The sequence below is a fragment of the Muscardinus avellanarius genome (genome assembly GCF_963383645.1).
Source record: "Muscardinus avellanarius genome assembly, chromosome: 11".
In the NCBI taxonomy this organism is placed as follows: Eukaryota; Metazoa; Chordata; class Mammalia; order Rodentia; family Gliridae; genus Muscardinus; species Muscardinus avellanarius.
Genome location: NC_137797.1, coordinates 76801905 through 76818644, shown reverse-complemented (window position 1 = coordinate 76818644; position 16740 = coordinate 76801905). Strand labels below are relative to the sequence as shown.

At 38.7% G+C, this 16740-nt stretch overlaps 1 protein-coding gene across 1 annotated transcript in view; it reads right to left on the bottom strand.

Moving 5' to 3' along the window:
• NELL2 (neural EGFL like 2) overlaps positions 1-16740 on the bottom strand; it is a gene marked incomplete at its 3' end in the record, with an annotated part of 418867 nt that overhangs the window by 122306 nt on the left and 279821 nt on the right. The window lies entirely within an intron of this gene.

Below are 16740 nucleotides of genomic sequence, written 5' to 3'. Positions count from 1 at the left end.
CTCTAGAAGTATACACATAGTTTACATTTCCACAAACATTACATGCAAAAGGGTTTGGAACAAAGGTAGAATGAAATAGAAGAAGATGGGGGGCAAAAATGGGGATTATTTTGTAGAAATAGACTCCAGATTCAGCGATGTTTAATCTCTGTGGGTAATATTAGGGGAGTTGCTCCTGTGAAAAGAATCTACCACCTAAGTCTCCCCTGTAATGGTGACAAGGAAGGATGTGAACTGAATGGCTTCCTGAGGCATGGCCTCAGAGGAATGGGGTTGAAGTTCTGGAAGTGAGGTGCCTGCTTTAACACCTGCATCCACATTTGCAGACAGAGATACTTAGGGAAACTGTTGTGGGAGTTTTTGACCTCTTTACTATGCTCCTTTCCTCTGCAAAGAAAGTATGCATCTATTAAATAAAACACACTTGTTTTCAAAATATGTGCAAATACAAACTTCATAACACACAACCAATATGATAACTTCTCTGATTGCTTACAACTTGATGCTTTTGAAAGCACTGAATCATTTGCTCTTCCTAGCACTCCTATGCAGAAATAGCACCATTATTGTCATTTTAAAGATGAGTCAGTGGTAGCTCAGAGTGTTTACATAGCCTGCTCAAGTTCACAGGAATATTTGGTCACTTCAGAATTCTAGAATTCAGCAAAAATATATATGTTAGAAGTAAATATGGTGAATGTGAGAAAGAAAACAGTTTTAACAAAATCTAGACAAGAAATAAAGTATGGAAGAAACCAACACACACACACAAACACACACACTTTGGCCAGCATTTAAATCCCTACAGTAGCACTACTTTTTCATCAGTTTTTATACAAATATTATTTAGGCATATTAAGTATATATTTTAATAACTTACATTGTTCGAGTCATTAATTCCATATAATGTAATTGATGAGAGAAAAAGGCATGTTTGCTTTTCACTTTGGAACCCTTCATACTCATACTCATGACATTATAATAGTAATGTAACTAACTTTGAAAAAATTGCCTTTGGCTCATATAGTTGAAATAGAATGAAATAATTTATTGCTAGGCGTGGTGGCGCACGCTTGTAATCCCAGCATTCGGGAGGCTGAGACCGGAGGATTGCTCAAATTTGCACAATATTCCACCTTTAATTTCTGGAACTAGAACATTTCATAGTTTTTTATAAATTTATGCTTACTTTGGTAGCTTAGAATAAAAAAAAATACCATGGATTACACATGGGCTTCCTAGTTGGAGTTACACTTGACAATTATAAAACTCTGGGATCAGAATGGTCAGCCCACCAACCTTTGAATTCTGCTGCCTAAAGTAAAATAAATTTACACTCTGATGTTTGTACCCGCTGCCAACTTTCTTCTCATTGTAATTCAAAGTGCTACCCTTAATCTGTAAATTTCTAGATGGATAGCTGTAGGATTTTTTTTTTTTTTTGGTGATACTGGGGTTCCTGGAAGCCTGTCTACCTCCGGGCTACACTCCCAAACCTATTTTATACTTTTTTATTTTGGAAACAGGGTCTCAGGGTCTCTTAAGCCAGCCTCCCAAGAGCGGGGGTTACAAGCATGCGCCACAATGCCGGGCTAGCTGTAGGTTCTTTAAAGATAGATGCTGCTGATTAATACTGTTTCCATTGTTGCTTTGGTTGTCTTTTTATTTGGACCCAGTCACTGGATAGAAGAGTCTAAGAAGATTTAGTTTAGCAGCCAATATGATAATGTTCAGTAAATGTTAAATATTTATTCAACCTAAGAGCTGCTGTCTTCTGTTGTCATTTGCTCTTGCGGTTACTAAAATAAGTGAGAGTGTTCCTAAGAAGTTCATAGGGAGGACATGCGGCAGGCTTTTAAACACACCCATGCCTTACACATATTGCTTCACGTGCTTTGCCTTAGGTTCTCCCAGAAAACGCTTACCATCTGTAAAGATTACACTAAATGTAATGTCCTTGTGAAAATATTTTAGTTGTCTTTTCCTGCAAAGTGAGGGGCTACTCTGTTTTCTCTAGAACCATACATCAGACTCTGCTACTCTGTTTTATCATAATCACCTACATTTCCTTGGCCTTCCATTTTCAAGTCCTACCCTGGAATGTGAATTTGGTAATAGCTATACTTATAATCATCAACCGAAGTAAACTGTGAACTTAGGAAAAGCCTTTAAAATCCTATAATTTCTCAGGAAAATTAAATTTAACTTGATAGTCCTTTATAAAACAGAATGTAAATGAAGCAATACAAAATATTCTATAAATTTGTCTCAATAAATAAATACTTATTTCTGATCTGTATCCAGTTTTTGTCAAATATCAATTACTTAGACTTTCTCTGACTTGAACATCCCTGAGGACTCCATTATCAATCTACCAGTCCACAATTTCATTTTTAATACTTCCACTAACATTTTCAAAATATAATAATCAGAATTAAATAAAATAAACAGGCAAATTCTAATATTAAATATGAATCAATATTATATTCCAGTGTTTGAGAAGAATATGTCAGGATGCAACAGTGAATTAATATCTAGGTTTATTTCACATGTATTAAAAAGCCGATAATTTAGAAGTGATGTTCAGAATAACCAATCCATATGATTCAATGTTATTTTCAGATCCTTATTAAACATTTCATTGCTTTTATGATAGAATAATACAAGTAAAAGCAAAGATTGCAACCAAATGCATCTTTATATGACTTTTCCTCATCAAAGAATATTTGTACATGATTATTTTAATCAGAATTGAACCATTCATATATATGAATTTAAAATTTAAATAAAATAGAAAAAATAAAAATAGAGAAAAAGAACACCATTACTCAACAGTACCAAACAGAAAAAATTTGGGTGGCAGTCATCGTAGTATATTATGTATAAAATCCCATAATTTTTTTTGTGTGTGTATGGGTGTATATGGTACTAGCAATTGAACCCCAGGTCATTTAACCTCAGAGCTGGACTCTTAGCCCTCTTATTTTGAAACAAGGTCACACTAAATTACCGCATACTTGCCTAGAACCTGACATCTTTCTGTCTCAGTCTCCCAACTACTGGGGTTATAGGTGTACACTACCATGCCTGGAAAAATCCATAATCTTACAGAAATAACTGGAAGGTATTTGTTTGATATTTCATGATTTCTTTGATATGCATCTCTACATAAAATATAAAAAGAATTTCATATCAGTGACAAGGCTCAATATGATAAAATTCCTTCCTAGAAAAAAAATAATAGAGTTGGCAGAGTACCTTAGTGGTAAAGTACTTGATTAGTGTGTGCAAAACCCAGGTTTGATCTCCACACCAAACATGCACACAATTTTTTAAAAAACTAAAATGTAGAAATAATGTACACACTTATACCTGAATTTTTCTAAATGCAGATATTATATTTAACAATAGTACTTTGCTCTTACTAATCAACTACTAATCTAGGGAGGTTAATGTACTCCAAATATATATATACATTTTTTTCTTTTTTTTTTCCCAGGACTGGGGATGGAACCCAGGGCCATTCTATCTGCAAGCTATACTCATGGCCCTATTTTTTTATTCTTTATTTTGAAACAGGGTCTCACTGAGTTGCAAAGGGCCTCCCTAAGTATACTGCTGAGGATATCTCTGAACTGTGATCCTCCTGTTGCAGCCTCCCATACTCTGTGATTACAAGTGTATGCCACCATGCTTGTCTTTTACTCCAAATCTTTTTAAGATTCCATGCCCCAAAATGTCATTAAGTCATATAATAATATATAGCTTGACTTAAACTTTATATTTGGTATTGATGTTGAGCTATTTCCAGAATAAATGTGCTTTCTAGAAGCAAAATAGCCACTCTAAAATTCACATGGTTTTCCACACCATGATTTCAATAAAGACATATAAAACAATAGCATATAGTTTATGTATGAATTTCAAAATGATACAAAATGTAAATAATGCAAAAAATAGGAGTGAAAATCCACCATTTAAGTATATCTATATCTAAATTAATCAAATACCTTTTTAATCAAAGTTTAATGTGTAACAGGATTTCTTTGGGATTAAAAGATGATTCTAAACAATAGCGGTCTTCAAATATTTACAGTTTAGTTGGGTAGATTTTGGCAGATACACAAGTCTTTAGAAAATACTCTTTACTATAAAAATACTAATATAAAGAAGAGAACATTGTTGAAAGAGGGCTGCACGAGATCGAGGAAGGGGACCATTGCTGGCTCAGTTAGGTGGGAATTCAAGAATGACTTCAAAGAGAACAGACTATTTGACAGAGATATTTTTACATATGTTGGGGGCACAGATTCCAAACTGAAACACTATTTATATACTTTACTTCTTATGTTTTTGGGTTATTGAGGCTTTTACAAATTCAAATGAATCTCAATACTTATAACAATCACAGTTATAACCCAGTGCTTATTACATATATATTTCATAACAAATTATTTAATACTCAAATTAATCAGGAAACATCATTATTTTACAGAAAATTAGGTTTAGAGCGGTTAAATAACTTGCCAAAGATCACAGACCTAGAAAGTGTGAGAACAATAAAAACCAGTATTTGACTCAAAAAACTAGAGTATTGATCACTGAACAAAAAATGGCCCAGCATGTTTAATGCTCATGCTTTCTCTAATCTACTTTTATCTTAGTGTGTCTTATAAGTATCTATTGTCTTTTAATGTTCATACAATTCAGTGTCTTTGTGTTATATGTAATAAAGTTTTCTATTGTTTTCTAATTCAGAAGTTACTGCTTCATTATAGTATTTTCCATACCACCATTGACTATGTGTACATATGTGAATATACCAATGGCAATCTCAGGACTCTATTGGGAAGGTGAACATGGGGGGGCAACAAATGCTGTGTGCATGTATGTCATTGTCAACATGATTTATATTACGATGTAAGACTATAATACACCAATGAAAAGCATATTAAAATAAAAATAAAACTCATTATACTATTTAATGCTATATATTAATTTTGTTCAATATGAACTTTATTAAAATTATAGAATTTCAGCTGGGCTTATTGGCACACACTTATAATTCCAGCATTTGTGAGGCTGAGACTGGAGAATTGCACTTCTCAGACAGCCTCAGCTGCTTAGGCCCAACTGCAACTAAATGAGACTCTGTTTCAAAATAAAGAGTTAAAAATAGGGATAGGGTGTAGATCAGAGGTAAAATAACCCTGGGTTCCATCCTCAGTGCTGCAAAAAAAAGTTATAGAACTTTATAAGACAAAGAACTGAAGTAACTTTCTGTTAATACTGAAATTCTCATTTTCATAAGGCTAAGAGAAATTTGTAAAAGAAGCAGAAGAAGCTGGGCATGTGGTGATGCTTGTCTATAATCCCGGTACATGGGAGGCTAAGATAAGAGGATCACAGGTTAGAGGCCAGATTCAGCAATTCAGTGAGGCTCTCTGCAACTTAGTGAGACCCTGTTTCTAAAGTTAAAAAATAAGTCTTGGGGTATAACTCTGAAGTAAAATGCTCTGGATTAAATTGCTAGGATAAAACAAAACAAATATTGTCAAGTTCAAATCACTGTGAAACAAAATAATCAACTCCTGGTACTCAATCCCCACCCCAACTTAAAAATCTCTTGAAGCTCAACATTAAACTACTTTGGCAAACAGACACCTCCAATGCTGAGAGTTCTTTCTTTTTATATCAATGGTCAGGCCCTGCTAACACTCTGTAGTGCTCTGGGGGATAATTCCCTTCACCTGCTTCAGAAGTACCTTGATCCTATGGCTGACACCATTATACTCGAGATCCTGTTCTCTGGTAACAGAACTCAATATACATTCATGGCTGGCCCACTACCCTCAAATAAATTTTCTTCTTTTTTGAAGAATTTCTTCAGGTACAGAAACATATTATCTATGTTATATTTTCTACTCTTCTATCAGAATCTATATGTGTTGGGGAAACAATATCCAAAATAACATATAAAAACTGCTTCACTTTCTCTGACTCAAATGTTTGCTAGAGTATCAACTTCATATAAATATATTCTCTCTTAGATTATTGCAAGATATGACCCTCAATGTAACAATAAAATACCTCTTGTCTTAATTATAATATGATTATTAGAAACCTGAGAACAAGTCCCCTTAGGTTTAAAGCTAAATAAGTGTGGAACAAGGAGACCTACAAAAGAGTACATTGCTTGCCTCTCTCTCCCTCTCTTACTCCTCCTCCTCCTCCTACTACCACTACTACTACTACTATCACTACTACTACTACCACCACTACTACCACTACTAGGGATTGGAGGATTGAACCCAAAGACAAAGACACTCTGACACTCTACCTCTGGTAAGGAGCCCTTTATAGCACTTTTTAAGGAGCATATAATAGTAGCATCAACCAGATCTTTAGACAGACGGTTCATCTTAAAAATGCATGGCTATATAGTCAATTTCCTCTTATATTTCTGTAGAACAGACTGCTTGCCTTAGGATATCAGCAGATTTCTCAGAAGCTCATCCCTAAGTGCTATTCATGTGTGTCCCACCAGAGAAAATATGTAGCTATCTTCACTAGCCTGTTAAGAGCCTCAAAACAACCCAGCCCATGGATCTGTAATACTGAGACCTTGATTTACTCTAAACATTAGCAACAACTGTGGGTACTCTCTTCTATTAAACCAAACCTTTGATCTTGCTACTTAGTACCATGCCAAGATACTTATTCTACAGCATATGCTAAGTTTAAAGAATATATTGTGCTATCACTCAACCATTTCTAGGTGGTTTGGGGTCTATAAGAGAGAACCATAACAACCTTCCTCTTCATAGATATTTAGTGCTCTGGTACATGAATCCATGTGCTTGTCACCACCAGCAGTCAATCTGTGCAATCTAAACATTTACTAACTCGTGAGAAACACTGTTATAATTCTTTAGATGACTTAAAATGTTCTCAATAAGCTGAGCTATATTAAGATCATAACTAAATAAGAAAAATAAAGTAGAAAATGAGAAACTGATGTACTATTTTATTGAGCAATTGCTGGGAGGCTGTCGGGGCCCACTTGGCTGGACCGAGATGGCACCCAGGCTTGTTGCCAGCGTGGACTCAAGATGGCGCCTAGGCTTGCAGCCAAGTCACAAGGCTCACGAGGCTGGCAGTGCCCTGAGCCTGCGCAGTGAGCCCTATCAGGCGCCCTACAGATGATCAGTGATGCAGCGCCTCGTGCTACCACCAGCCCGCCTATGAGAGGGTTAGAAATGCGCATGCCCTAGCTGTGGGAAGCTTGGGGTTGGTAGAGTGATGAGGGAGGGGTTATGAGACTGATATATATTTGCCTGCTGTGCGCATTGAGTGGGAAGCATTAAAGAGGAAGCATCATCAGCAGACTCGGCGTTTGTGTCTTCTTTTCTGGGGCTCTGCAGGACGGAGCCTTAGGGACGCGATAAGTGGCGCCGAGACCCAGGAGAGAGAAAAAACAAACAAACAAAAAAAAATAGCAAAAAATTCGCAGGTAAGCGATAAAATAAGATAAGGCTTGTGGATAAGTGAGGGACAGTGAGCGCTGTGTAGGTTCGCAGGAATTTGCGATGATAGCTTCGCAGGAATTTGCAACGAAGTAAAACTTATCATGGGGTCTAAGGTTGCTACCATGAAGGTCAAAGAGGCTCTTCGTAACATTCTGTCTAAGGAGGGAGTGAAAGTGAAGGCAGCCACTTTAGAAAATTTTCTTAGCACAGTTAAAACTGTAGCTCCGTGGTTTTTAGAGGAAGGATATGTTAACACTCCTCAGTGGAAATGTCTTGGTCAGGATCTTCTTAAGGCCGATGCCGAAGGGGCTCTGCCACCTGGGACATTGGCTATCTGGAGCTTAATTAAATCATGCCTGACAGACAAAACAGGGAGGTATCATCAAGTTCTGGCTGAAGGCTCTAATGATTTAGAGGAAGCAAAAGAATAGATTTCAGGGCAAGGTCAACAGGCAGACTCTCAGAGGGATGAGGAGTCCTCTGAAAGTGACTCCTCTGACTCCTCCGAGGAGGAACAAGAGATATGGCCTGTTCCACCAGAAAGAGATAAGGATGAAGAAGCTTTGTTAGAATCTTGGCGCAGATTCCAAATGTCTTATAACAGAAAAAAGAAACATCCTGAACCTTCCGCTCCTCCCCCTCCCTCTCCTAGTCCGCCTCCATATCTTACTGAGAAAGGAAAGTCTGATAGGCGGAAGAGACCTGAGGTTAGTCCGTGGGCGGAGATTTTGCCTACACCAGGAGCATTTCCTGTATTTCTTGACCAGAATCAGCAAAGGTATCATGAGGCATTAGATTGGAAGATTGTTCAAAGATTAAAAGAAGCTGTGTCTACATATGGAGTGTAGACCTCATTTACCTTGTCACTGGTAGAATCCTTTGAAAGATACTCCATGACTCCAAATGATTGGATGAATTTGTGCAGGGCTGTACTGTCTGGTGGAGCCTATCTTAATTGGAAGTCAGCCTATATAGAATATTGCTCTGATCAAGCTCATGTTAATGCTCAGACAGGGCAACCTGCTTGGAATTTGGATATGTTAATGGGACAGGGACCATTTGCTAATAATCAAAATGGGTACCCATAGCAGGTGTATGGGCAAATTAATCAAGCAGCATTAAGGGCATGGAAGATGTTATCAGGGACAGGTAATTTAGGAGCCAGTTTGTCAAAAGTTACTCAAGGACCCAATGAGCCTTTTGCTGATTTTTTATCACGGCTTGTGGAAACAGCTTCTTCGGTTTTCCCTGATGTGGACGCTGCCATGCCATTGATTAAACAGCTAGCTTATGAGCAAGCCAATAAGCCTTGTTGGGATGCAATACGTCCCTATAAAAATAAGGGCCTAGAAATATGGCTCAAGGTGTGCAGAGACATAACTGACTCTGTCATACAAGGACAAGCCATAGCTGCTTCCATTGTTGCTGGGTTGCAGGGCAAGCCTTACAATCAAAAGCAGAGAGGCAATTCAGGGAATTGTTTCCGATGTGGTCAACCAGGACACTTTAAAAGAGATTGTATACAGACTAATTCTGGAGCATCTTCTAGACCAACCCAGAGGATTCCCAATCTGTGTCCTCGGTGTAGAAAAGGCAATCATTGGGCTGTAGAGTGCAGATCTCGATGGGATGTAGATGGAAAGCCTCTTCCCCCACCACAATCAAGTGCTAGGCCAAAAAACAGGCAGAGGGGCCCTGTGCCTCAGGGCCCTCAAATGTATGGGGCAATTCAACAGGAGACAGGGAATGCAGGACCACAGATGAGGCAGGTGCCTCGATTTCAGCAGCCTCTCCCACCATAGGAGAGCAACCCCAGGGAGTGCAGGATTGGACATCTGTGCCACCGCCCAACTCATATTAACCCCTGAAATGGGAGTTCAAAAAGTAGATTCAGATTTTCATGGACCCCTTCCTTCTAATACTGTAGGACTGCTTCTAGGCCGAAGTTCCACTACCTTATCGGGTCTAGTGGTGCATCCAGGAGTTATTGACCAGGACTATACAGGCAATGTGAAAATATTGGTTTCTTCCCCTCGTGGGATTTCTGTTGTAAATGATGGGGACCGCATTGCTCAGATAATTCTGTTGCCTAGTAAACATTCTCTTTTTCCTAGTCAAAGACAGGCAAGAAAAGATAAGGGCTTTGGTTCTACAGGTCCTCCTGGAGCATGGCTCACTATGGATATGGGGTCACGTCCCATTTGTCAACTCACTATACAGGGAGTCTCTTTTTGGGGTCTCTTGGACTCAGGTGCAGACCGTAGTATCATTAGATTATCTGAATGGCCAAAAGATTGGGGATTACAACAGACAGATCAATTACTTAAGGGGTTAGGATATGCAAATAGTCCAAGCTGCAGTGCTGTTCACCTTAATTGGACAGATCAAGGAGGTCATTCAGGGACATTCCAACCTTTTGTTCTGGAGCTTCCTGTATCCTTGTGGGGTCGGGATGTGTTACAACAAATGGGAGTAAAATTGACTACTGACTCTGTATATAGCCCTCAAAGTCAACAACTTATTCATGATGCAGGCTATTCAGGGACAGGTGGGCTTGGCCGATTTGAACAAGGTCGAAAGTCCCCTGTTCCCATGATGGGAAGAAACAATCTTAAATATAAAAGAGGACTGGGTTTTTCTATGGGGCCACTGAACAATTAAAGATTAAATGGAAAACAGATGTGCCAGTGTGGGTCTCTCAGTGGCCCCTTCTTAAAGAAAAAGTCACAGCAGCCCATGAGCTGGTACAGGAGCAGTTATTGGCAGGACATTTACAGTCCTCCACATCTCCATGGAATACCCCTATTTTTGTTATCAAAAAGAAATCAGGTAAACGGAGATTGTTACATGATCTCCGAGCAGTAAATAATAGTATGGAGATCATGGGACCAGTGCAATTGGGGCTACCAGTCATATCAGCCCTCCCTGCCAATTGGCCCACTGTTGTGTTGGACATCAAAGACTGTTTCTTCTCTATCCCACTGCATCCTGCAGATACCCCTCGATTTGCTTTTACAATACCGTCCATTAACCATCAGCAGGTGGATCAAAGATATGAATGGACAGTGCTACCACGGGGTATGGCTAATAGTCCCACATTTTGCCAAATATATGTAGATAAAGCCCTACAATATATTAGGAGAGAATTTGCCTCTTCCATGATTTGTCATTATATGGATGATATTTCATTATGTGCTAAAACCCCAGAAATTTTGGATGAAATGCTTATAAAAACTACACTATGTCTTAAACAATAAAGCTTAATTATAGCTCCAGAAAAAATACAACAAGGAAATGTTAAACAATACCTTGGCACCAAATTAGAAGATACTATTATTCGTTCTCTTAAGGTTACCTTGAGGGTAGACAATTTACAAACTTTAAATGATTTTCAAAAGCTTTTAGGGGATATAAATTGAATTCAACCACATTGCAGGCTTAGTAATGCTGACCTTAAACCTTTGTTTGATTTGCTAAAAGGGGGTTCAGATTTACTTTCTTCGCGATCTTTAACACCTGAGGCGCGAACATGTATTCAACTTGTAGAGGAAAGATTATCTGAAGCACAAGTGGATCGTATAGATTATCAGAAAAAACTGCTCTTATGTATTCTTACCACAGATCTCACACCCACTGGAGTGTTGTGGCAAGAGGGTCCCATAATGTGGGTACACCTCCCTCATTCTCCCAAAAAAGTGTTGCCATGGTATCCAGCCTGTGTTGCACAAATAATTATTAAGGCATTAAAGGCAACTCTGACTGCATTTGGGATGCAGCCTGATCTTATCATCACTCCATATACTAAAGAACAGCTTGCCACTCTAGCTGCCACCAATTCTGACTGGGCTATTGTCCATGTAATGTCCACAGTACAATTCGATAATCATTATCCACAACATTCATGGCTCAGGTTTGTTTTGGCTCATCCTATTATTTTTCCTAAAATCACTCAATCTGCACCAATTGCTGGAGCGCCAAATATTTTTACAGATGGATCCAAAGGAGGTATGGGAGTGATATTCAAAGAGGGCTCAGATCCACAAACTTTTCTTTTTCCCCATTCATCAGCACAGGCAGTAGAGATTTTGACAGTTTTTCAAGTATTTATTTTCTATGATTCCACTCCATTCAATTTAATTTCAGATAGCTTATATGTAGTACAGGCACTTAATAGCCTTGAATGTGTAGGACATATTAAGGGACAATCTACTATTCTTTTATTACTGGCTAAGTTACAACAATATATTTGGAACCAAAAATGTTCCTTCTATGCAACCCACATACGAGCTCATTCAGGACTTCCTGGACCGCTTGCTGAAGGCAATGCTATTGCAGATTTTCATACTAGAACTGTACTTATTTTTTTAAATGAGGACAAAGTGTTACAGGCTCAAGAATTTCACAATAAATTTCATGTAAATTCCCAAACGCTGAGGTTAAAATTTAAAATCAATAAAGAACAAGCTCGACGCATTGTATTGCAATGCAAAAATTGTTTGACATTATTGCCACAGCCTACTACAGGAGTAAATCCTCGAGGTCTGCAACCTCTTCACCTATGGCAAATGGATATCACGCATTTTCTTGAATTTGGCTTTCTTAAATATGTACATGTTTCTGTGGATACATGTTCTGGAGTCATCTTTGCCTCTGCTCATACTGGAGAAAAGGCCCAACATGTAATTTCCCATTGTTTGCAGGCTTTTGCTGCCTGGGGCATCCCTCACCAAATTAAAACTGATAATGGACCTGCTTATGTTTCTCAGAGATTTTCTCATTTTTGTGCCCAAATGGCTATACACTTAAATCATGGATTACCATATAATCCACAGGGCCAAGGCAGAGTAGAACAAGTGCATGCCACTATTAAGTCTGCTTTAATAAAACAAAAAGGGGGAATAGGGGCTCAATGGAGCACACCAAAAGATAAACTAAATCTTATATTATTTATTCTAAATTTTTTAACGTTGGATACCAATGGACGAACGGCAGCGGAAAGACATTACAGGCCTCATGAGCGCTATGCAGGGCAAGCAATATGGAAAGATATTCTTACAGGAGCATGGAATGATCCGGATCCAGTGCTAACGTGGGGTCGAGGGTCAGTGTGTGTTTTCCCACAGGACAAAGACTCACCGATTTGGGTTCCTGAAAGATTGGTGCGCCATGTACAGGAGCCAATGGAAGATGCCAAGCAACAAATGGATATTGCTAACTCTGTTGGTAATGTTTCACATTGGAATGGGTGAAAAAGATCTTTGGGGAATTATTTCTGCTTTCCCTCTTCCTTTACCTGTGTCCACCATTGCCACCATTTTTCTATGATTTCAGGGGGAACTGTAAAAAATTGCAGCTATTCTCAAAATTTTTCCGATACTTCTGAGGCTAGCGTCAAGGTAAATTATTCAATGGGACCACGATTCCCGTTTGGGCCCACTCCTGTTTGTGTAACTACTCCATTTTTTTGGCTTGTTTCTAATAGTTCTTTGGTTAATGATAGTCTAGGTTGTTTTATTGATACCTGTTTTCTAACTTTCTGCTGGAATGCTTCTATGCACCCTTGGGCAGTAGCAATGCGACTGCCTATAGCAGTTCCTTGGCCAATATGAGAGAATGTAAATTCCCTTCCAGTTTTGCTGAAATGAGAAAAGAGATACTTTGGATTTTCTGCTCTTATTGCTTTAATTGTGGCCTCTGTGGCCGCGGCAGTTACAGCTGCTGCCGCTTTGGTGACATCTATAAATACTGCAGCCATTATGAATGCTCTATCCTCACATGTGGCTACTGCCATGGCTCAGCAAGCTCAAATAAATGGGCAACTTAAAGCTGGCATATTAATGGTAAATCAAAGAGTAGACCTGTTACAAGAACAGGTTGACATTCTGGGGAAAATGGCCATGGTACCATGTATTCATAAATTATCTGGATTATGTATAACGTATGTGCAGTATCAAAATTTCTCCCATGCAGGCAATTTGTCTCGTCAATTAAGTAAGATGCTTCTAGGAACTTGGAGCCGTGAATTTGAACACGCCATGATTGAGCTTCGAGCATCTATCATTACAATTAATTCTACCCACGTAGAAGTCGCCACAGTACAACAATGGATGGACTTGATACATGGAACATTGGGTTTCTTAAAAGATTGGGGTGGCATGGCATTCTGGGCATTTTTGCTGGTGGTAGCATGCTGTTTCCTGGTTGGATATATCAGGCGAACTCAACAACGCACACTGCAACAACAGCGCATATTGGTGCAAGCTATGGCAGCCCTTGATGTTGGCTCATCTCCTCAGGTTTGGCTCAATATGCTGGATCGGTAGTCAAAGACGGGTAAGATCATCCCCGGGATCATATCAACAGGGAAACAATCATGCTATTGTTCTCCTAAAGACGGGTAAGAATGATCCTTGAGGGTCGACAACCTAAGACAGGCAAGATCCCGAGCCTTATTTTTAATAAAACAAAAAGGGGGAGATGTCGGGGCCCACTCGGCTGGACCGAGATGGCACCCAGGCTTGTTGCCTGCGTGGACTCAAGATGGCGCCTAGGCTTGCAACCAAGTCACGAGGCTCACAAGGCTGGCAGTGCCCTGAGCCTGCGCAATGAGCCCTATCAGGCACCCTAAGGATGATCAGTGACGCAGCGCCTCATGCTACCACCAGCCCGCCTATGAGAGGGTTAGAAATGCGCATGCCCTAGCTGTGGGAAGCTTGGGGTTGGTGGAGTGATGAGGGAGGGGTTATGAGACTGATATATATTTGCCTGCTGTGAGCATTGAGTGGGAAGCATTAAAGAGGAAGCATCATCAGCAGACTCGGTGTTTGTGTCTTTTTTCCTGGGGCTCTGCAGGACGGAGCCTTAGGGACGCGATAGGAGGCAATGTACTATAGTGCATTTTCTGATTTCCAGATAGGTTTGATTTTAGATGTCATTTTATCATAGTTATGTAGCCCTGAGAAAGTAAGCAAATCCTTTGGCGTTCAAAATGGGCAAGCCAAGATCTATATTACAAAGTGATTTTGTAAAGAATAAACTCAAAGAAAGAAATTCAAGCAGTCAATAAATATATGAAAAGATGTTCAACATCATTAGCAATCAAGGAGATGTAAATCAAAACTACTATGAGATTTCACCTACTTACACTTAAAATGGCACTCATCAAGAATACAAGCAATAATAAATGCTGGCAAGGATGTGAGGAGATAGGAATCCTCAAACACTGTTGGTGGGATTGTAAATTAGTACAATTTCTATGTAGAGTAGTATGAAGGTTCCAGAAAAGACTAGGAATAGAAGCACCCTATGACTGAGCTACACTGCTTCATGGCATCCTTCCAAAAGAACTCAAGTACAACTGTGTGCATCACCATGCTTATAGCAAGCAGCTAAATTCACAACAAGCAGATTATGCTGACGGTCAACCTAGGTGTCTACCAACTGATGGATAGATAAAGAAAATGTGGTATATATACGCAATAAAATTTACTCCGCCATAACGAACAAAGTTATGTCATTTGTAGAAAAATGGATGGATTTAGATGAATATCATGCTAAGTGAAATCAGCCAGCAGCACAGTGTCAAGTATGTTTTCTCTCATATGTAGAAGCTAGAGAGAAATAGAAAGGGAATTCAGATAAATGAGAAGAAAGACCAGTAGAACAGCGGAAGAGGATTGGCAAAGGGAGGCAGAAAAAAGGGAAAGAAGAGCCAATTAATAAAATAGCTCAAATAATGCTATATCAATATATGAAGATATCACTGCTGATCTCAATAATGTCTACAAGAAGAGACGGCAAGCAGGGTGGGATCACACCAAGTGATATGTAATGTATATCTATATCACTCTGAAGCTCACGATGATATATAAGTACAAAGCACCAATATAGTATAAAAAGAGTAAGCTTCAAGATGACTGTAAAGACCTTAAACAAATATAGACACTCAGTAAATATTAATTATGTACTTATTATATATTTCTTTTTGTGCATGCATGTGATACTGAGGATTAAACCCAGGGACATTCTACCACTGAGCTAAACCTCAATCATTTTTATTTTTTGAAACAGGGTCTCTCTAGGTTGCTGAGAGTCACACTCCATTGCTGAGATTAGCCCCCAACCTGTGATCCTTCTGTCTTAACCTCCCAAGTACTATGATTTCAGGTATGTGTCACATCTGGCTTTACTGTCTATTTCAAAGTGAACATTTATTTTGCCTTCCTTAGGTAGATAATATTCTATATTTTCCATATTATTCCATATATAAAACTTAAATAATACAAAGTTTGTTCTCTTTACAATTTTTTTCAGAAATCAAATATACTTTGCATATTTTTCTGGTTTCTAAAATGCCACTCCTTTCAATGGTTGCATTATTCAAGGAATAATACTTGCTGTCAAACCAATGGAAAGGCATTCATTTTGATTCTTATGATTACCTTATTTATTCACCTTATATTACAGAAAATATTATTTATTCTAATATAGTTTTGACATGAATCTTTTTATTTTTTTGGTGGTACTGGGGTTCCTGGAAGCCCTTCTACCTCTGGGCTACACTCCCAGACCTATTTTATACTTTTTATTTGGAAACAGGGTCTCTTAAAGCCAGTGCAGCTGGCTTCGAACCTGCATGATCCTCCTGTCTCCACCTCCCAAGCGCAGGAACTACAAGCATGTGCCACCACACCCGGCTTGAATTTGTTTTAATGACATGAACTCAAGATATCATAAACTAGTTAAATGCCAACATTGCAGCAAATACTATTGATCATTTTTAACACCCAAGAACTTTTTTGTTCACTATTCAAGTTTCCTATTCACTGACCATCCCAATTCATTACTGACTTCTTGTTATTCTTCCGCTTGCTTGCTACTAGGAAATTGTCCAGATTTCCTCTTCTGACATGCTTGGTTTATTTCCTTCTGTTCTTTTCATGTCTATGCTCAGCCTCCTTTCCTAACCCTTTTGTGATCAAGAATTTTAACAACCAACATACACTCAAATTTCCTCCCTACCCTTCAGTAATTTCACAAAGTAATCTAGATTCTGAATTTATGGCAAACACTTGTTTTGTTTCATTAAATAAGCTTTATATGACCACACTGCAGGGCAGCAGAAGTCTTTCAACTACTATGATTTAAAGTTTTTCTCTCAACATCTCTTTGAAGTTTCTTCTATGTGGTTTTGTGCTCTGAAAGATGCAGA